Genomic DNA, 23,008 nt, shown 5'->3' on the forward strand with positions numbered 1-23,008 from the left:
TTCCCAGGATAGGGCAGTCTAGAACAAGAGGGCATAGGCTGAAAGCAGAAGGGAAATGATTTATAAGGGATATTAGGGTAAATGTTTCACACAGAGAGTGGTGTGTGTACGGAAAGTGCTGTCAGAGGAAGTGGTGAAGTCGGTTACAATCACATATTTAAAATGTGCCTGATACGGGTGGGATATTGACCAAATACGAGCAAATTGGACTTGACCAGATAAGATTATCTGGTCCGAGTGGACAGATTGGACTACCGGGTCCGTTTCCATTCTGCATGACTCTCTGATTCTATAAGAGGGATGTGGAGAAATTCTGAAACGACCCTTGGAAAGGGAACTCTCTTCAACAGAAGTTTAGTGTGTCTATATGTTCACATTGATGCAAAACTGAGTTAGTTAAATATTGACTCTAAAGTGAGTCACGGATAATGGGATATAGGCAGGAAAGCGGAGCTGAGACCACAACCTGATCAGCCACAATCTTAAGGGCTGGTAGAGAAGGCTCAGTGTCTAAGGACCCACTACTGATCCTCAGTCACAGGTTTCTGTGTTCCATTCAGCCCCTCAAACCTGCTAGACAGGAGCAGTTAGAGGCTACTTTCTCCTATAAACTGGTGCACAGAAAGAGAGGAAACCATTCAATCCCTCATGACTGTGCCACATGGTTTGGGGTGGTTTGGAAAATGTGACTTGAAAATTCAAGCTGGGTATGAAGGAGGTCCCTCATCTCTCTTTACAGAGCTTTCCCTCTGCAACTTGTGCTTCATTTGTTTTTCATGTTATAGACCCAGGTTCACTGTGAATGCAGCCCACAGAGCTCAGCCAGGGATTGCTCACGGAATCATCTGGTCTCCCTGACTGCAAAATTCAATAACAGAACTTCCACGAAAATAATACCAACTAACCTTCCAATAACAGAATGGGAGAACATCAGAAACAGGGCTAGGTCATGCACCACTCCCCCAAGCCTGACTTGCCCTTCACTAAGATCAGGGCTGACCTTCTCTTGGTCTCAGGTCCTCCGTAATGCCTGATTCTTCATATCCCTCATCTTTCCAACAGGTCAATATACATCTACCTCCTCTTCAAGTAATTAGTCTTCCAGTTCCCAAACACTCTGGAATAGAGAATTCCTGACATTCAATACAATCGGTTTGACGAAAACACTTGCTGCTACTATGTCATGGCCTGTTGATATGATCGAAAGATGTGAATACATGGGTTCAGGCAAGCCAAACAGAGAACAGCCAGGGAATTCCTAGAGGCATGGCACTCATCCACAAACGCTATCAACAAACACATCGACCTAGACCCAATATACCGGCCACGACAGCGAGCAGCTGAAATTGACAACCGGAAGGGGCAGAGACAGGCCACGAGAAATGCCGGAGGTAGCATCACAGAAGTGCTTCACAGGAGGCTCCCAAGCACTGATGATGTCACATAGACAGGGGACGAAACGTTTGCAAGACAATTGCCAGCTCGGCGAACAGAACCACAACAACGAGCACCAAATCATCTCACAAACTTTGATCAGGTAAGAGTGACTGGCCGTGATACCAAGGCACTGGTTGACTAAGGTTGACATCAAAATAATTAACAATACTGGACATAATGGGAATCAAAGTAAACTCCCCACTGGTTGGACTCAATCATAACACAAAGGAAGATGATCGTTGTTCGTGGATGTCAATCATCTCAGTCCCGGGTCATCTCAGTGGGAGATCCTCAGGGCAGCTTCCTCTTCACAAACATCTTCAGCTGCTTCATCAATGTCGTCCCGCCCCCACCCCATCCTCCCCACCATAAGACCAGAAGTAGGGATGGTCATTGAAGATTTCACAATGTTCAGAATAATTTGTTTCCCGTCCCTCAGCTCCTGAACCAGTCTGTGTCCATGTGCAGCAATACCAGGCATCATTCAGGCTTGTGCTGTTAAAGTGTCAGTAACATTCATGAAGCAGATCTGCTCGACTATACACATTGTCACTGTAAAAGTCATGAGTCAAATCTTACCTGCACGTTTCCCTTTAGATCTGCGATAACACATCTGCTATCACATCTTTTCGGCTCACACCGTGTATATTTTGTAAGTGCAGCACGGTTAAATGCCAATAACCATGCAGTAAGTCCGAATGGTGGCATGTCAATCTTTACGTATGCAGTATTTGAATCTTGGTATGGATAGGTGTCTGATTTTGTTTCAGCATTGACCTTCTGATAAACCACACACAATCGCTGAGCCCCATCAGGTTTGGGAACTAAAAGAATCAGCATACTCCACTCGCTCTGACTCGGTTCAATGATATATTCATTGAGCATCACATCGACTTACCTCTGGACCTCACAGGCTCTGTTAGGATTAATTCTGCAGAGGTGTTGTTTACATGGTCTTCATCATCTGATGATAACATTTCAATGCTCCCTGGGATTCAGGATGGGATGCACTTGATTTGTAGTGCTGTACGCCTAAGCTATCCATGATTTATTTAAACAACGAAATGGTAAAATGACTCCCTTGGACTGACGGAAACTCACTGGGTAGCCGGACTGAGAAAAAAAAATTACCAACCCCTCCACCTCCCTTTTTGCCTTAACACTCCATAATGGAATTGCCTCTGGTAATCTGATAGACACATCCATTATGGTCAGTAAATATTGGTTTCCAATTTTGTTTTAGAAAGGGGGCCTACATAACTAATCATAACCCTCGTGAAAGGTCCATCGAACGCAAGAATTGGTAAGAAAGGTCCTGGTTTTAGTCCTGGCTGTGGCTTACCCACCATTTGGCACGTATGACATCTACAGCAAAAAGTAACCACGTCCTTGTACACTCCAGGCCAGCAGAAATGCGTTTGTACCTTAGCCTGTGTTTTCCGGGTGACATCCTGCAGGTAGTTCATGTGATACCCATAACACTTACTGTCTGTATGCGACCGCCAAAATAATTTGGTTATCTTTGGTCCATTTCTCCTCTGCACTAACCTGCCATGGTCTCCATTTTCATTAAGTATTCTATCTTTAAATTGCTAATGTTTGACAATATATTCTGATCCGTTTTCTGAGTATGCAACAATTTATGTAAATTTCGATTGTAAGGCCATTAGCCTTTCAGGACTAAACACCTCTGCCTGACTCTCTGCCTGTTCAGGTTTTTCCTGCACTATTACATGAAACAGCAGGCCAGCTTATCAAACTCCCGCTCCTTTGTCTTTCTCATTACTTTTTGCTTCTTGTTGTAACTTATGACAGTGACATATTGTTATTGCACAGACTGGAAAATTTACTGGGTATTTGTGTTTTAACTCCTCAGTTCCCTGGTCTTTCTTCGATTTCTCCACTACAAAAGGTGTCACTCCCACCTTGGATCCTGCTAAATTGTACTCAAGAATAAAACTGTATTTCTGAAACTGACGGTCTGTCACTCACTCCTACTGTTACGAACCCAATCTTGATTTGGATCTCCAACCTGATCTTACACAGGGGAGCACTAAATTGCTGTTCCCATTCCACAAATTATCACTATCTCAGGTAACATGTCAGAAAGATTACACATACTTTCATCACTTACTTTTAGAGGCTGAGGGAATGTGAGGATTACAGATACTGGAGATCACAGTTGAAAGTTGTGGCGCAGGAAACGCACAGCAAGTTAGACAGCAGATGAGGAGCAGGACAATCCAAGATTCAGGCATAACTCCTTCATATGGAAACTGGGGGATGGGAGGAAACGGTTCTGAGAGACACATAGTGGGTGGGGTGGAATTTGCTGAAGGTGGCCTGGAAGGCGATAGGTAAATGCAGGTGCGGAGTGATGGTGGTAGGTCAGAGGGCAGGGTGAAGCGGATAGGTGCTAGGACAGCTGGGACCCTCCAACCGCACAGCATCAACGTCGACTTCACCAGTTTCCAATTCTCCCCTCTCCCAACCTCATCCCAGATCCAACCCTTCATCTCAGCATCGCTTATTCAACTCTCCTGGCTGTCCACCTTCCTTCCCACATGTCCACTGCACCCTCCTCTCCGACCTATGACGATCACTCACACCTTAATTTTCCTATCGCCTTGCCATTGACCTGCGCCTGCCGTCCCCTCAGCCTCATCACTATCCTCCTATTTATATTTTACCCCTCTTCTCATCTCCTCGCTGCCACTTTCCAGATAAAGAGCTTGTGCCTGATATGTCGATGTTCAGTTGCTGTCTGACCTGTTGTGTTTTTTCAGCGCCACACTTTTTGAATATTACAGACTGAGCAGATCCTGGATCTCGCAAAATTACAAGTGGCTGTCCTTCTCTCCTGTTGTTTCTGAGTAAACTTTCCCTACAGCGGTGAATTCTTTATAGAGGTCAGGTACTAACTTCATACCCAGCCCCTGCCTAGGCTGTGCACTCTCCTGCAGCTCCTCAACGTTTCGTGGGCTTTTCTTTAATACTTCCACTAATGCCACTGACTTAGCCTCTTTTACCACATCTTTTCCCACAGTGCCTTTCTTCCACGACTAGCATTCTGACTTTGTGTTACGGCAGTGAAGACACCTTTCCCCAGTGCCCTTCTTAAACCACCGGCAATGTAATTCGATATATTCCTCTCCGGTACTGTGAAAACCCCTGAGGCCTTCACCTAGTATCAACTCTCTTGGAGTTATTTATTTACCTGAAGTAAACTATTCCCAGTGTGATCTCAAACTTTGTTTTGTAGAGTAGGATCTCCCCTTCTCCCAATTTCTATCTCTCACAGGAGGGAGGTCCTACCAGAAGCTAAATTGCAGCTCATGCACCAATGCATATTGACCTGCCATCTCTGCCACTCTTCTCACATCTTGAACTTCCTGTTCATTCGCATGAACTCTGATCATCTCTGGAAGTGAGTTTTTAAATTCCTCCAGCAGCATGATCTGTCTCAGAGCCTTATATGTCTTGTCTATATTTAAGGCTCATGCCCATCAATCAAACTTACTATGTTTAACTCTTTCAAACTCAATATAAGTCTGACCTGATTCGATCATTATGTTTCTGAATCGCTCTCTATATACTGCTGGTACCAATTCATCAGTATTCAAAATAGCTTGTTTGATATCTGCATACCTCTTGACCCCTCATCTGATAGCACTGCACATGCCTCATTAGCTTTGCCTACCGGCTTCGTCAGAAGTACCATTACCCATATGTTCTTTGACCACTCCATCTGACTGTCGTTTTTTTCAAATGAAATAAAAAAGGCAGCCATATTTTCTTATCAAAATATGGCAATGTTTTAACATAGTTATACATATATCCCTACCTTCTATTTTAATCTCTATCCTGTTAACTTGACTTTGCTAATTAATTCACAACTTCTCAAGTTCAAATTCTACCTTTCCTTTTCCTCTCTCTCATTCTCTTTCTCTTCTACCTCTCTTTCCTTTCTTCTCTCTTTCGTTTTGTCTCACATTTTAGTCTTCTAACTGCAGTTACTGCATTTGCAAACTATCTTTTTTTCTAAATCTACAGCACTCACTGTCAGTGTCTCCGATACACTGAAGTGCTCGACCACCAACATTGCACTTTCAGCTTCCCTTTTGCCCCTGGTTAAACACAATTCTAACCTATTTGCTAATTCTAAATGTACACCCTTCCTCTGTCTTTATAAACTTTCTTGGCAAATTGGGACTCATTTTCAAACTCCAAAACCTCTTTAGTGGTGTTAAGACGTATTTCGGTCATTTTTCGTTTCATCATCCATATGTAAATAAAAGGAAACTATTTTTCTGATCTACGATTTATTTAAAGATCTCGGACAATAATTGCGAAGTGTTGTAATCTTCTTGGACCTTTCTTACCCCTAATCTGTTCACATCTGTCCAATTCCTGAATGACAAGCCCCCAAACTGTTATGATATCGATGTTGAACCCCTCTGTTAATAAACAACAAACACGAAAGAAAACTCAACTCGCTTCGTAATTTGTTAAAACATGAGTGACAGAGAATTCCCAAATTCCACCATTCAAAGAAAAATAACATTTCATTTTATGAACCCGAATAGTGAACACTAAACAACAACTATTCACAAGTACAAACCCACTTTTCTTAATGGCTTACTATCTGATTACAACTCTGAAAAGCTCTGATAATATTAACCCACTTATTAATCATTACATTAACTTAATGTGAACACGGCACAGTCTCTGCCTTCCCCGCTGTCTTCAGTCTTCCAGCTGATGATCTCCCTGGGCCACCTTCTTTCGGTTTTATTTTCTGTAAATAAAGTATATTGGATAGAACTGTTTTTTCTAATTTGAGACCAAGATGTTAGATGTCCAGTTAGCTTTCCCATTAAGTTTCAAACTACAAGGTTTATATATTCCCCATGACAAATTCAATTCTTATAGTTTGATTGGTTTCCAGGCAGTAAAATAATAAAGTTCAGCTTGCAGTGGTTCCTGGTATCCTGGGCATAATTAAAAATAATTGTTTACATTCGAAAGTAACTTTTGGCATCGCAAGTAAGGGTGCCAGCAATCTCTCATAATGGATTTGTTAGATTAGGGGGCATTCTTCTTTCTGGCCAAGTATGTTAGCTATCTATCCGGTTTATCATCATCCTCAAATAATCTCTGTTTCGTAAAGGAGATTTCCCTCTTTGCTGTCTGGTTGAGCCCAGTGTTCAAAGTAGCCCTGAGTGCTGTAATCTGCTGCACCTTGGTTACAGATGGTCTGTCAAGGGATGCTGTTTCAGCTGGCATTCAGGCAAGCCTAGAGCATTCACTACTGCTCTACCTTCTGCCACTTCTGGGTCGCTGAGTAAGAAATAATTAAATCCCTCGCATAGGCCTTGACAGACTCTGAGAGCACTGACTGATTACTTGCCATACCCAAAAAATGTCCCAAAACATTTTAAATTTCCCCAAAAAGTACTCAAGAAACTTGCTATCCTTCAGGAATAAAGGAGCCATGTGCCAGTGCCGTGAGCTTTTCCCATCGCCACCGACCTTATTCTCCATGTGCACTGCTGCATGATCAGAAATAGCTATCTTCCTAATTCTGCAGGACAGCACCGAATTCAAAAAGGTCAGCAGGGCAAAAAAATGACAATCCTTATACAGCACTCAGGGTGGAGACAACTCCATACACCCACCAACCCCAGCTCCCTATTGAGGTCCACCAACTGCCTGGATTGCGGGGACATATCTGAAAGACCCCGGGGCATCCTGTCCACTTCGGGGTTAAAGTCTCCCCCTATTACTGTATGACGTTCCGCAAGGGCCATCAACCTGGAGAGCGCATCTTTTAAAAAATTGAGGGAATGTCCCGGGTGCGGGATGCATTCAAATTCCCATACATACCTCCATGTATTATAGCTTTAAGAATCACAAACCGCCCATAATCATCCTTAATTTGGTCTCACAGTTGAAATGGAAGATTCTTCTTGAACAGTAAGTAACCCCTCTGCTTTTCGAATTAAAGGATGAGAAAAACACACGTCTGAACACTCAGACAGAGCGGTTAGGAGAGAAGGCAGGGTGAAGCGAGGGCTGCCGGGAAGGTAAGGGCTTAATTTATTTTTGGCAGTGGCTAAACCAGAGATGCTGCACATGCAGCATTACCCTCCGACCACCTTCCTCTAATCGGAAGGAAAAGACTCGGTAAGGTAAGGCTTTTATTTTTTCGTTATCTTTCTTTTTCATATATTTAAGTGCGTTGTTTGGGTTTAGTTAGTTCATATAAAGTTAAGCTGACAATGGCAGGGGACTTCATACCCGTGGCATGTGCCTCTTGCTTGATGTGGGAGCTTGGGAACGTGTCTGACGTTCCTGACTCTTTCACTTGCAAGAAGTGTGTCCAGCTGCAGCTATTGTTTGACGGCATGATGGCTCTGGAGCTGCGGATGGACTCGCTGTGGAGCATCCACGATGCCGACGAGATCATGGATAGCACGTTTAGTGAACTGGCCACACCGCAGGTTACGATTGCTGAGGGAGAAATTGAATGGGTGACCAAAATACAAAAAAAAGAGTAGGAAGGCAGTGCAGTCATCTCCCTCCAAAAACAGGTATACCTTTTGGGATACTGTTGGGAGAGATGACTCACCAGGGGAGGGCAGCAGTTGCAGGATCATGGCACTATGTAAAGCACTGCTGTTCAGAGGGCGGGAAAAAAGACTCGTTGGACCACAGTCATAGGGGATTCTATTGTGAGGGGAGTACATAGGCTGTTCTGTGGCAGAAAACGGGACTCTCGGGAGGCATGTCGCCTCCCAGGTGCTCGGGTCAGGGATATCGCCGATTGGCTGTAGGGCATTCTAAAAGGGGTGGGGTGGGGGGGTGAACAGCGAGTTGTCTTGGTGCATATAGGCACCATCGATATAAGTAGGAAATGAGATGAGGTCCTGAAATACGAATTCAGGGAACTCGGAAAGAAGTTAAAGGGGAGAACCTAAAAGGTAATGATCTCGTGATTACTACCAGTGCCATGTGCTAGCCAGCGTAGAAATGAAAAAATAGGCAGGGTGAACATGTGGCTTGAGAGATGGTGCAGGAGGGTGGTGTTCAGATTTGTTGGACATTGGGACGGATTCTGGGGAAGGTGGGACTATTACAAATGGCACAGTCTACATCTGAACAAGACTGGAACCAATGTCCTTGGGGAAGTTTTTGTTCCTACTGTTGGGGAGTTTTTAACCTAATGTGGCAGGGAGTTGGGAACCAGAAGAGAAAACAAGTAGGCAGTGAGGTCGAGACTGGAGACTGTAAGAATTGTGAAGATGGCATTAATAAAGGAAAGAGCAGGCAGAGAGCAGATGACTGCAAAAAAAAAACAACTGGTGGCATGAAATGCTTCTACTTTCATACAAAGCAGATGCAAAGCAGATGAACTTAGGGCTTGAATTGGTACCTGGCAGTAACTTGTTTTGCAATCACAGAGGCTTGGTTGAAGGAAGGGCATGATGATTGGCAATTCAATGTTCCAGTATATAGACGCTTCAGACAGGACAGGGATGGAAGCAAAAGTGTAGTGGGGGGGAGTGGAGTTGCATTGCTGGTCATATCACAGCTGTGCTAAAGGAGCACAATATGGAGGTCTTGGTAGTGAGTCATTATGGGTGGAGCTGAGAGACAAGAAGAGTGTAGTTACACTGTTGGAGTTGTATTACAGGCCTCCCAACAGTGAGCGTGAGGTAGAAGAACAAATAGGTAAACAGATTATGGAAAGGTGTAGAGGCAACAGGGTAGTGGTGATGGGAGTTTTTAATTTTCCCATTGACTGGGATACACTTAGCGTCAGAGGTCTGGATGGGGTCGAATTTGGAACAAGTGTCCAGGAGAGTTATCTACTGCAGTGTGTCAATAGTCCAACGAAGAAAGTAGCCATATTGGACCCAGTACTGAGGAACGAGCCAGGGCAGGTGGTAGAAGTTGCGGTGGGGGATTTCTTTGGGAACAGTGACCACAATTCTGTAAGTTTTAGAATACTCGTAGATAAAGTAGAGAGTGGTCCTAAGGGAAGAGTACTAAACTGGGTCAAGGCCAATTATATCAAAATTAGGCAGGAACTCGGAAATGTGGATTGGCCACAGCTATTTGAAGGGAAGTCCACATTTGAAGTGTGGGAGGCTTTCAAAGATATCCAAAGCATCTGTATCGCTCTGCTCCCCAATTACTCATGCATCTATCCAGACGCATCTAAAATGAATCTAAGGGTAGCAGGGATATTTGCTAAATTGTCCGTAGTGTTAGGTAAGGGGTAAATGTAGGGGTAGGGGTAGGGGTGGGTTACGCTTCGGCGGGTCGGTGTGGACTTGTTGGGCCGAAGGGCCTGTTTCCACACTGTAAAGTAATCTATATGTTAAAGATAGTGCAGGATCGGCAAGTCCCGTTGAAGGCAAAGGATAGGAAGGGCAAGAGTCATGAACCTTAGATGACAGGAGAAATTGTACGACGAGCTGAGAGGAAAAGGGAAGCATACATAACGTCTCAGCAACTAAGAACAGAATGGGCCGTGTAGAAATATCGGAAGATAGGACAAGTCTTAAACAAGGCATCAAGCGGGCTAAAAGTGGAAATGGAATAGCTTTAGCGAGAAGAAATAACGAGAATCCCAAAGCATTTTATTCTTATATAAGAAGCAAGCGGGTAACTAGAGGAAGGATTGGTCTACTAAAGGATAACGAAAGAAGGCTGTGTGCCGAACCTGAGAGAATGGGTGAGATTCTAAATGATTACTTTGCATCAATGTTCACTGAGGAGAGAGACATAATGAATTTTGAGATTAGAGATAGAAATTTGATTAGTCTGAATCACGTTGACATAAGTAGGGAAGATGTGTTGGGTCGGCTATAGGTTATTAAGGTGGCCAAAACGCCAAGACCGGATCAGATCTATCCCAGGATGCTGAGGGAGGCGAGAGATGAAATAGCTGGGACCCTGTCAGATACCTTTGTGACATCCTTAAATACAGGTGAAGTGCCGGACGACTGGACGGTTGTTCATGTTATCCCCTTGCACAATAAGGGTAGCAGGGATATTTCAGATAACTACAGACCAGTGAGCCTGACGTCGGTGTTGGGAAAGTTGCTGGAGAGGGTACTGAGGGATAGGATCTATTTATATTTAGAAAAGAATGGGCTTATCAGTGATAGGCAACATAGTTTTGTGTGGGGGGGGGGGGGGGGGGGGGTTCGTGCCTTACCAACTTAATAGAGTTCTTTGAGGAAATGACCAATTTGATAGATGAAGGAAGGGCTGTTGATATCGTATAAATGGACTTTATTAAGGCGTTTGATAAGATTCCCCATGGTAGACTAATGGAGAAAATGAAGTACGGTGTGCAGGGTGTTCTAGCTAGGTGAATAAAGAACTGGTTGAGCAGCAGGAGACAGAGAGTAGTAGTTGAAGGGAGTTATTCGAAATGAAGAAAGGTGACCAGTGGTGTTCCAAAGGGGTCAGTGCTGTGGGCACTGTTATTTGTAATACGCATAAATGATCTGGAAGAGGGCACTGTTGCTATGATCAGCAAGTGTGCAGATGACTCGAAGATTGGTGGATTATCAGAAAGCATAAAGGACTGTCAGAAAATACAGCAGGATATCGATAGTTGAGCGGAAAAGTGTCAGATGGATTTCAATCCAGACAAATGTGCGATGATGCATTTAGACAAGACTATTTCTAGAGTGAATTATACAATAAATGGCAGATACTTGGGTAAAGTTGATGGGCAGAGAGATCTGGGAGTGCACGCCCATTGAACATGATGGTTGCAGCACAGGTGGATAGAGTCGTCAAGAAGACATACAATATTTTTGCTTTCATTGGACGGGGTAGTGAGTTTCAGAGCTGGCAAGTCATGTTCACATTGTACAAAACATTGGTTTGGCCACATTTAGAATACTGTGTACAGTTCTAGTCGCTACATTACCAAAAGGTTGTGGACGCTTTGAAGCGTTTACGAAAGTTTACGAGGATGTTGTCTGGTATGGAAGGTGCTAGCTATGAAGAAAGGTTGAGTATGTTAGGTTTATTTTCATTAGAAATAAGGAGATTGAGGGGTGACTTGCTTGAGGTTTATAAAATCATGAAGGGTATAGAAAGGGTGGATAGAGGCAAGCATTTTCCCTTTGTGAAGCATTCAATAAAGAGAGGTCACTCTTTCAAGGTGAGAGGTGGAAAGTTTAAAGGGGATACACGTGGCAAGTACTTCACACAGATTGTGGTGGGCGTTTGGAACGCGTTGCTGGCAGAGGTGGTAGAGGCAGGCACAGTAGATTCATTTTAGATGCGTCTGGATAGATGCATGAGTAATTGGGGAGCAGAGCGATACAGATGCTTTGGGATTGACCAACAGTTTTAGACAGTACATTTGGATTGGCTCAGACTTGTTCTTTAGTTCTTCTTTATACTCCCTGCTGTAACTTGAAGTGCTCCTTACTGGTTAGATGTGTTTCTTGCAGCAAGGTGATATTAATCCTCTTTTTTCTCAGGTTTGAAAACATCTTTTTACTCTTAAGTGCAGAATGATTTCCCTTTACATTCCAAATACACCATTTAACTGAATGGTTAGCCATAGCCATCTGAAATAGTGCATGACCCCTGGGAGTACGAACCCCACTCATAGCATGCCAAGGGAAAACAGCAAACAGTTTGCATAAATTCAGAAATGCAACTTCTCAACCTAACAGACCAAAACTTCTAACATCTACGTCTACAACAGACCAAGATCTAACACAAATGAAAGGAACCTTTGGCCCCTTGCCCACAGGGAGCGCTCATACTACCCATTAACCCCTTCATGGCTCCTTCCAGCTGAAGCTGTGCCCCAAAGCCAGACAGCATCCTATAACAATAAAATTAAAAGTCTGAACTCAACCTGTCCTATCCATGCTTGAATCCTCGGCACTCCTGGTAAAAAAAAAGCAAAACACCCCCTGCTTCCCCCAACCACATCCCTATCCCATATCAAGGGAGAGAAATGAAAAGGAAATGATAAAAATAAAAACAAAGGATAACGGGAGGAGAGAGGGAAGGGAGAAGAGATCGAAAAAAGAAGAAAAGTCAAATACCTACAAATATATATAAAAGGATGAACAGGTAAACCACAGAGAAAAAAGAAAGCATTATTGTCCATTTTAAGGTTTCCAGGAAGTCCTTTGCTTTTTATTGTGAGTCAAAATTAAACATGGATGCTCAATGGCTGAAGTGTAGTATCTTACAGAGTACTGGATATTCAAGTCCCTCAGATGCCTTTTTAACTCATCAAAGTCCTTCCTTTTGCGAATCACGATCACAGACAAGTCTTGGAAAAGCATAATTCGCAATCCTTTGTATACCAGAAGTCATGGCTCCATCAAGCACCGTTTGCTTATCTCTGTAACTGCTGGTGTCACACGAGGACCGTGTAGGGGCATTGGTCCGTTTCGGGCCTGTGCACTGTGACTGGTGGGCCCGAACACGGCCCGACCCTACTCCCAGCTTCAAAAACTGCGAAGCAATTGCTCCAAGAAGCTGACCAGCTGGAGTGCCTCTTCCTGTTCCTGCAGCCCGACCAGGCAGATGTTCTTCCGACAGCTTTGATTTTCAAGCTTATCGACCTGCTCTTCCAAAGCCCGTACCTGCTGTTCCAGGGCCTGGACCTGACACGCCAAGGATTTCACCACGGTTTCAGAGGCTGCAGTCTATTGCTCCACCTCCACGGTGTGCTGCCTGAGATGCTGGATTTCCTGGCCATGCTTCTGCAGCATGACTGAGATCGGTTCAAGCGTGGCCCGGGTGTCCTCCATCGCTGAATCAACCTTCTCTCAGCTCCAAGGCCAGGCTGTGCTCCACAGCTGAGTCCCCGGGACAGCTCACAGAGGTCGATGATGCAGCCGCAGACATGTCCCTTGCTGTAGGGGAGTGTCCTGTTTGTTGCAAACTTCGCAGTCCCTTCCATTTACACATTTCTCTAACACTTTTAAACTCATACACAGCAATTCTTGGTGTCAAAAACAAATGATATCGACCACAATATGTAATAAATTGATTGTGAGTGCCTTGTTGTTTCTGGGTTCTGATGCAGAGCTCAGCAAGACAAGTGTACTGAAATGCGACCAACTTGAATCCCCCCACCTATACCTTCTTAACAACCCTATCAACCTGGCTGTCAGCTTACATGGATCTATGCACATAGACACCGAGATCTCGCTGGTTATCCTCATGCCCATGAATCTTCCCATTAGCCCAGTACTTTTTATTCCTGTTGCTCCTTCTGAAGTGTATCATCTCACACTTTTACTCATTTAACTCCATTTGAAAACTCTAAGCCCAACTGCGCATTTTATCTATGTCCCTGTGTAACCTCCAACATCTTTCGGCACTATCCATAACTCCAAAGCCTTAGTGTCATCTGGAAATTTACTAAGCCATTCTTCTGCGCCGTCATCCAGGTCTTTTATAAATATGACAAGCAGCAGGGGCCCCAAAACAGATCCTTGCGATTCACCATTAGTAACTGAACTCCGGGATGAACATTTTCCATCAACCTCCACTCTCTATCTGCTATTAACTAGCCAATTTCTGATCCAAACAGCTAAAACGCTCTCAATCCGATTCCTCTTCATTTTGTGCAATAGCCTCCCGTGTGGTACCTTATCAAACACCTTTCTGAAATACATATCTACCACATCTGACGCTTTACCCTCATCCACCTGTTTGGTCACCTTCTCAAAGAACTCAATGAGTTTTGTGAGGCACAACGGACAGTTCACAAAACCGTGTTGACTATCCCTGAACAACTTATTCCTCTCAAGACTTTTATAAATTCTATCTCTTGCAACCTTGCCCAATACTCTACCCACAACCAAATTAAGGCTCACTGGTCTATAATTGCCAGGGTTGTAACTACTCCTCTTCTTGAACAAGAGGACATTTGCTCTCCTGGCACTACACCGTTCCTTCACAGTGGTTGGATCAAGATCCTGAAGTTCCCTCCCTATGGGCATAATGGGTCAACCCACAGCAAGTGGACAGCAGTGATTGAAGAAGGCAGCTCACCACCACCTTCTCAAAGGCAAATCGGGATGGGCTGTCAATGCTGGCCAGCCAGCGATGCCTAAGACCCACAAATATATTTTTAAAAGTTCTTGGGCTGGGATGGTATGGAATCAGATGAAGGAAACTGAGTTTGCCATCGTAACAGAGGGCAGTGACGCCATGTTCCCAATATGTAAATAGCAAGGGCAGTGAGGCAATGGGTCACCGCTGAAACTTATTTTGTTAACGAAGAGACCCATGAGTAACACTGCCAGGAGCAAGGAGGGAGGCAGTAATTGAACAAGTTCCCTGATGTGGTTTATAGTGGTTTGCAGAGTGAATATCTGGATTCAGAGTCTCAATAGGATCAATAATGGTGGCAAGATGAGAAAACTACATGAAAGAACAGTAATGCAGTCATAAGTGGTTTATAGAAATAAAAAGCTGGAGAGCAAGACTTACCAGGGAGACCAACTATAGACAGGAGAGGATAATAAAAGTATTGAATAATGCAAAGAGCAAAATAGATCCGCAATAATAATGACAACCGATCATAATATGTAGAAAGGACAGAAAAATCATTGGATAAACTCCGTTCCATTGTTGCAACATTCCAGTCTAATGTTCGCAGATACTGATCTCTCCTCCCCTTCTCTCTGGAGGTGCTGATCTCTGTTAGTGCTGTCGGTGATGCTCCCACCCATACAATGGAATAACACATTGAACGGAGCTCATTTATCATTAAAAGATGGGAACTGGCCACTGGGATAATTAGAATCCATGGAGATCGGCATTAATCACAGTCACTGTACAAATAGGCTCAGTTAACCCCTTCGTTACATCCCTTTTCATATCACAATAACAGTGAGCATTTACGCAGTCTGGATGGAAAGCAAGAGTGTTACTGATAGATGGACCATAAATCTTTCAATCTATTTAATCGTTTTTCCTTGCATGTGGGCGTATTGCTGGAACACTGCAGGGTTGTATATCCCCCATCCTGTTTGTAAAAGGAGACGGGGACAAAATAACAAAGCAGCTCAAAATAAATGACTGATGGGGAAATTTCTGGAGACTTTAAAGTAAGGTTTGATATTTTTTGCCAAATGACGTTTTGTGAGGCTACTCCTGGGAGAAAGTGCCCAGTTATCACATCTTTCATAACTTTGATACGAAGTATTGGGACACGTACTCAAGAATGGGGGAAGCAATTGTCTCCCAATGTGCCTGTGACAGAAGGATAGGAGGAGGCTATTCAGCTCACACTAGCTTATTCCCACATGATGCAAAGGGAACTATTCAAAACAGAGAGAAGTGTTATGAAACTGTATGAGGTGTTACTGAGAGGGTACCTGGAGAACATTGTGTTGATTGGGTTTCTGTAACTGAGAAGGGAGAGACCTTCATTTGATGCAATTTACCAGCCATTCATAATCCATGGGTTGTTGTGTCATTTAATGTCTCGGACCTATTACAGAGAGTTAGTAGGAGGCCATTAAATATTTTGAGCCTGTTTCAGAGGGACAGGTAATGACCTGATACCTGAATACAGGCTGAGATGACCAGTTGTAGTCAGGGGTGAGCATTTAACAGATGCTTTTCATAATCTAGGTGGCAACAAGGTGGCTTCTAGATGAAAATAACTCGACAAAAAATGGCTTCTATGCTGCAAACTGACAACTCTGCTAATGCCACAGAAAACGGCTTTTATGTTACTGAGTGCTAATCCAATATAAGTGACTATTCAGTCGTGATTAGCAGACAATGCGCCACTTAAAGCATATAAATAACTCAGCTAGATAAGGCAGTTTTAGCAGGCCTTTGGGTGTAGGTACAATGGCTCAGTTAGTGATACAAGAGTGGCCTGTGTGTTGGAACATAAAGTTGGTTCCCAGGAAATATCATTGGACCAGGGAACTGTCACATAAAGCAACATCGAGTATAGATTGGCAATTATCTGAATGTACTATTCGATCATGGCCTGTATCCTTCCTTAAGAATAGTATTTTCAGAAGTCTTTGTTTTCAGCTTTGTGCACAGTTACACCAAGGAACACGGAAGTGCATAACCTCTGTGTTTCTGCATGCTCTTTCGTCGGCCGTATGAAAAATAAAGAATACATTCTTAACAGCCAGATCAATTACGAGTGTTTGTTGACCGATTGCTGAAGCGGGATATTTTTCCGGGTGTCCAAATCATAATCTGGTGTCGTGATTCAGATTCGGTATGGACAGATTGTAGACAATAGTGTAAGAGCATTCAGACCTCCACGATTGAGTGTAGAGAAATTGGCAGGTCAGACGTGTTTTCTCCATTTGGTTTTCCTCACATTCAAACGTGGTTGACTCAATCCCTCACTCTCTATCATCCAAGTGCAGCCCGAAAAGGTCCTAATAAGAATACATTCTTATTACGTCTGTGGGATAAGGGCGGCACGGTGGCACAGTGGTTAGCACTGCTGCCTCACAGCGCCAGAAACCCGGGTTCAATTCCCGCCTCAGGCGACTGACTGTGTGGAGTTTGCACGTTCTCCCCGTGTCTGCGTGGGTTTCCTCCGGGTGCTCCGGTTTCCTCCCACAGTCCAAAGATGTGCAGGTCAGGTGAATTGGCCATGCTAAATTGCCCGTAGTGTTAGGTAAAGGGGTACATGTAGGGGTATGGGTGGGTTGCGCTTCGGCGGGGCGGTGTGGACTTGTTGGGCCGAAGGGCCTGTTTCCACACTGTAAGTAATCTAATCTAACATTACGAAATGAGAAAAAAATGAGTCGGGTACTCTAGGCAGTTGTCCAAAAATTTGGCACGGCAGACCAGTATTAACTGGTTCAAGATTATAGAGCTATGAATTAAGCAATTGTACTGCCTAATCATGCGCTGGTCCCAAATCCAGCTCATATTCTGGTCTTGGTACCATCAGATGCTAAATGATTCACTGTTGTCGACCTGCAACATGTTTGTTTTTTTCTCTCTGCTTCTTCATGAAGACAGTCAGCATCTATATGTCTTTACTTTTATTGGCCAGTAGTTGATGTGGACTCGATTACCTCAGGGCTTCATACATTCTCCGACCCTTCTCTGTCAGGCCTTACAAAAACAATTGCAGTCTCTCACCCTCACAGGTTGGTCTGCACTGATCCAATATGGACATGACCTCCTTTTTTGCAGTCTAAATGAAGAATCTGGTCACTCCGATGTTGTCCTGCTCCTCATCTATCTGAAATGCCTGGGCTATGTTGCTTCTCCCGAAAAAGTCTCAATTGTACAACGTCACGTATAGTCTTTTAGGTTTCATGCTGCCAGCTGTTTCACGCTCCCTTGAGCAGAGCCGTATTACTCCTATCGTCAAATTCCCGGTCCCAACAACGGTGAAACAGATTCGTCCGTGGCTGGGTATGGTCAAATTCTGCTGACAATGTATCCCTAACGCTGCCATCCTCATTCAGATATTGTCTTCCTTTATTTCCTGTGAAGGTACCTTCGAGCTCTCCTCAGAAGCATAGCAAGCCTTTGACAAACAAGCCTTGTCACAAGCTTCATCTTTGGAAAGACCCCTCTATGATAGACCTTTCAAACTTTACTGCACTATTCTGGATGTCTGTGCTTCCTCAGTTCTCACTCAACTACATGGAGATCACCACTGCCTGGTTGCCTATTTCTGTACGAAACTTGACTCTATTACCTTAGGACCTCCCCGTTGTACTCAGATACTTACCACTATTTATCTTAGATTACAGTCCACAGAAACCATTACACTTCAGCAGGACATTGTCATCCACCGTTCTCATGTTGTGATCGCCCAGTTGAAATAATTGTAAACTCAACATTTGACTGGGGCTTGCCAAAACCGTTACGAGGTTTACCTCTTCAACAACCTCCAGCTGACCTTTAAGCATTGTACCACCCTTAATCCTGCCAATTTCCTTGTACACCCCCCATTACCCTTATCAACTCCAGATCATGACTGAATTATAATCAATGAGGCCATCCAAATTCGTCCAGATCTTTCCCATGCCACTATCGCAGACACTGGCATCAATATGTTCAGTGATGGTAGTTCGTCTACTAACCATACAGGTACTCACTTCTCATGCGATGCAACAATTGATGAGCGTGGCTTCATCCTGGATACAGTTTCTTTTGATATTTCCTTTTCTGATCAACAAGCTGAACATTTTAACCTGATCAGTGCCTGCGTCTTTGGACAGGCCTTCGAGTTAACACGTACACTGGCTCCCGATAAACTTTCAGAGTTGTGAATGTTTTTGGTCAATTCTGGAAAAATGCAGGGTTTCTGACCACTTCAAGTACTTGCATACCACCGGCCAATCTCCGTCAACATTGGTAACCTTACCGTCGATGAGGCCGCAAAAGCAGCCTCTCACGGCCATCTTATGACTGTGCCCAACGTGATGAGCCAGACTGAAAGCTCGAGAGTGCATCACAGCTTCAAAAAGAAGATTGTTGAGGAAGGTTTGTCGACTGAATCAGTATGAGTGGGAGTTAGGAACAGCAAGGGAACAGCCACCGCATTTGCGGGTTTCCTACAGACCACCTAATAGCAGTCGAGAGATTGAAGATCTCGTTGGCGGGCAGATTCTGGAAAAATGCAAAAGGAACAGGGTTGTTGTTATGGGTGATTTCAACTTTCCCAATATCGACTGGGACCTCCTAAGTGCAGATGGTTTGGATGGAGCCACTTTTGTCAGGTGTGTTCAGGAGGATTGCCTTACTCAGTATGTCGACAGACCGACAAGGGGAGATGCCCTTTTGGATTTGGTACTTGGCGACGAACCAGGACAGCTGTTACATCTCACGGTGGGAGAGCACTTTGGTGACAGTGATCATAACTACCTCATAATTAGCATAGCCTTGGAGAGTGAAAGGAGCAATTAGAAGGGAGAATATTTAATTGGGGAAAAGGAAATTATGACCTGAGCAGACAGGAGTTGGGAATTTAGACTGAGAACAATTGTTCCACAGAAAGGGCACAACAGGCATATGGAGACTATTTAAGGAGCAGTTGTTGCGAGTGATGCACAAATTTGTTCCTCTGAGGCAGGTAAGAAGAGGTAAGATTATGGAACGATGAGAACAGAGGAAATTCTCGTCAAAAGGAAGAAGGCAGCTTACATAAGGTGGAGGAAGCAAGGATTTAGCACAGCTTTAGAGAATTGCAGGCTTGCGAGAAAGGAGCTCTGAAATGGAATAAGGAGAGGCAGCAGGGGGCTCGAAAAAGGCTTGGCAAGAAGGATTAGGGAGAACCCAAAGGCGTTTTACTCATATGTGAGGAATAAGAAAATGATCAGGGAGAAGTTAGGGCAGATCAGGGATAGCGGAGGGAATTTGTGCGTGGTGTCTGAGTAGATAGAGGCAGCCCTAAATGAGTTTGTTGCTTCGGTCTTCAACAAGGAAAGGGAACTTGTTAAAAATGACAACTTAGAGGAGCTAAACACAATCATCAACAGCGCAATTAATACTTCTATTGATGATTTATTTATGACATTTTGAAGGAAGTACAGCTGTTTCGTCAGACTTAGAAATGCTTAATCCAGCTACATGTTCAAGTACTACCTTGTTACTGATATGAATTGATTTTGCTTTAGAAGTCCGATATGATCATTTGGTATTATTGGGTGATTTTCTGGATCTTCCTCCATGAAAATAGTTTTTTTTAAAAAAAACTGGTTAGTTTCTTGGCCATTTCGCTGTTCTAAACAATAAGCAATCCTCTCCCGATTACAAATTTCCACATTTGACGATGCTTTTATTTTGTTTCCTTTGAAATATAGATTGTAGATTTCTGCAGTCGTTGTGTTCCTGCTTGTTAGCATGCTTGTTCTGTTTTTGATTTCCTTATCAGTTTCATGGCCTTTCTTTTCTGGATCGTTATCTTCTGAGAATTCTCAGGTTTCCTCAATATCTGGAATTCTTCTGCAGTCACTTCCTGTGATTAATATATTTCTAATTTGTAATGTTAACCATCATTGAGTCACTTTCCCTTCCTTTGAAGTTTGTATCTGAAATAAATAGATGTATTTTTCAGACTTCGCAATATTTCTGAAAATCTCTGGGTCCTGACCTGATATATTTAGAACCACTGCAGGAGGATAGAGAAGAAATTGTGGGAGGCTGGGTTGGTTCTTTCCATCATCTTTGGCCAATGAGTGAGGTCGTGGACGACTGGAGGACCGCGAATGCTGAGCCCATATTCAAAAAATGCTACAAAGGAAAACTGGGAACTAAAGACTGGTAAAGCTAAAATCTAGTAGGTAAGTTACTCGAAAAGGTTCTGATAGATAAAATATACATGCATTTGGAATGACAGTGTGTGATTCGGAGAAAGGTTATAATGGTGCTGGAAAAGCAGAGCAGGTCAAGCAGCCTCCGAGGAGCAGGAAAATTGATTTTCTGGCAAAAGCCCTTAATTAAAGCCAGCACTGTTTTGTGCATGACTCACAAATTTGTTGGGAGGAAGTGACCAGCAACGTTGAGGATGACAGGGTGGTATCCGTAGTCAAGATGGATTCCAGTAAGGTCTTCAATAAGGTTCCACAACGTACCCTACGCTGGAAGGTTAGATCACATGGAATTGAGTGGGGGCTGGCAAATTAGATACAAAATTGCCTTAATGGTAGGAAGCAGAGTGTAACACTGGAAGAATACTTGTCAGACCGGAGGCCTGTGGCATTTGGAATGCCTCACGGGAGCACCACATATTACATATACCTATGATATAGATGTAAATGCACAGACATGATTTGTAAGTTTGAAAATGACACTAAAATAGGCAGCTTCATGGAGAGTGAGGAAAGTTATCTAAAATTTCAGAAATTACAGCAGTACCTTGTTCAGCTGGGGAAGAGGGCTGAGAAATGGCAAATGGATTTTAATTTAGATCATTGTAAATTCTAACATTTTAGAAAGTCAAATCAAGGTTGGAGTTTCATGGTGAATGGTGTGCCGTAAGGAGTATAGTGGAACAGAGGGGTCTTGGAATTCAGGTACATGGTTCTCTGAAAGTTGATTCAGAGGTAGACAGGGCAGTGGAGAAAGCTTTTGGCACACTGTCCTTCATCAATGTAAAGCACTGAGTATCGAAATTAGCGAGTTACTTTGCAGTTATACAGGATGCTGGTGAGGCCACAGTGATAGCATAATTGTTGTGGTTCTGTTCGCCGAGCTGGGAATTTGTCTTGCAAACGTTTCGTACCCTGTCTAGGTGACATCATCAGTGCTTGGGAGCCTCCTGTGAAGTGCTTCTGTGATGTTTCCTCCGGCATTTATAGTGGCCTGTCCCTGCCGCTTCCGTTTGTCAGTTTCAGCTGCTCGCTGTAGTGGCTGGTATATTGGGTCCAGGTCGATGTGTTTGTTGATAGCGTTTGTGGATGAGTGCCACGCCTCTAGGAGTTCCCAGGCTGTTCTCTGTTTGGCTTGCCCTATAATGGTAGTGTTGTCCCAATCTAATTCATGTTGCTTGTCGTCTGCGTGTGTGGCTACTTAGGATAGCTGGTCGTGTCGTTTCGTGGCTAGTTGATGTTCATGGATGCGGATCGTTAGCTGTCTTTCTGTTTGTCCTATGTAGTGTTTTGTGCAGTCCTTGCATGGGATTTTGTACACGACATTAGTTTTGCTCATGTTGGGTATCGGGTCTTTCGTTCTGGTGAGTTGTTGTTTGAGAGTGGCTGTCGGTTTGTGTTCTGTTATAAGTCCTATTGGTCGCAATGACTCTAACAACCATTGCTTATTTCCCACTGAATGTTATTTTATACTTTCCCAATTCACTGGCACGAACTTGACCTTCTAGTCTCCATTCTTCCATCACGGTATACAGACACAGTGTAAAATGCACCTTATTAATGTCAGTATTCTTTAAATGCTGCTTCAGACCAAGTTTAATAATTCGTCCTTCTGACCACACAACATCAATTCCGAAATAACCTGCTCTCTAGTTTGCTTCACAACATAATCTTCAACCTATCTCATATGTACTTATTGAATTTATTTTTCACAGCCTGTGCAGTTACTTAGTTAATGCAGTTTAGATGCAACTTGAGACCATTCAATAAGACTGTGGTATCCACAATACTTGCTATTTAATTTCCAGAGCATATGATGCTTAGATTTTCTGGTACCATTTTGGTTTCGATATATAACACACCAATTTGCTTCTCCTTGCTATCAGCAAGCTCTACCTAAACTGATTCAGTGGAAGCTGAGGAGCAGGTCTGTGTCGTTATTCGTGATAGACTTGGACAAGACATTCGGGGAGGCTCATGTTGACGCTGTGATGATCTGAATAAATGTACCGCACTACAGGACAATCAAGAATATCCTCCTCACTCTGTCAGGATAGGAGTTACTTTATACTCTCTACTCCCTTACATGCACTGTACACCTGATATGGCACCTACCCCCGAACAAGGTTCAGACTCTATCTCCAAATAAGGCTCAGGCATAACCACTCTCACGATTGAATTCAGTAACTTTCTTCCTCAATTTCTCTGTCACCTACGCAATACCTCCCACACTA

Source organism: Chiloscyllium plagiosum, unplaced genomic scaffold, assembly GCF_037043375.1.
Source record: "Chiloscyllium plagiosum isolate Xiang-an unplaced genomic scaffold, Cpla_swu_hap1 HiC_scaffold_18, whole genome shotgun sequence".
Lineage (NCBI taxonomy): Eukaryota > Metazoa > Chordata > Chondrichthyes > Orectolobiformes > Hemiscylliidae > Chiloscyllium > Chiloscyllium plagiosum.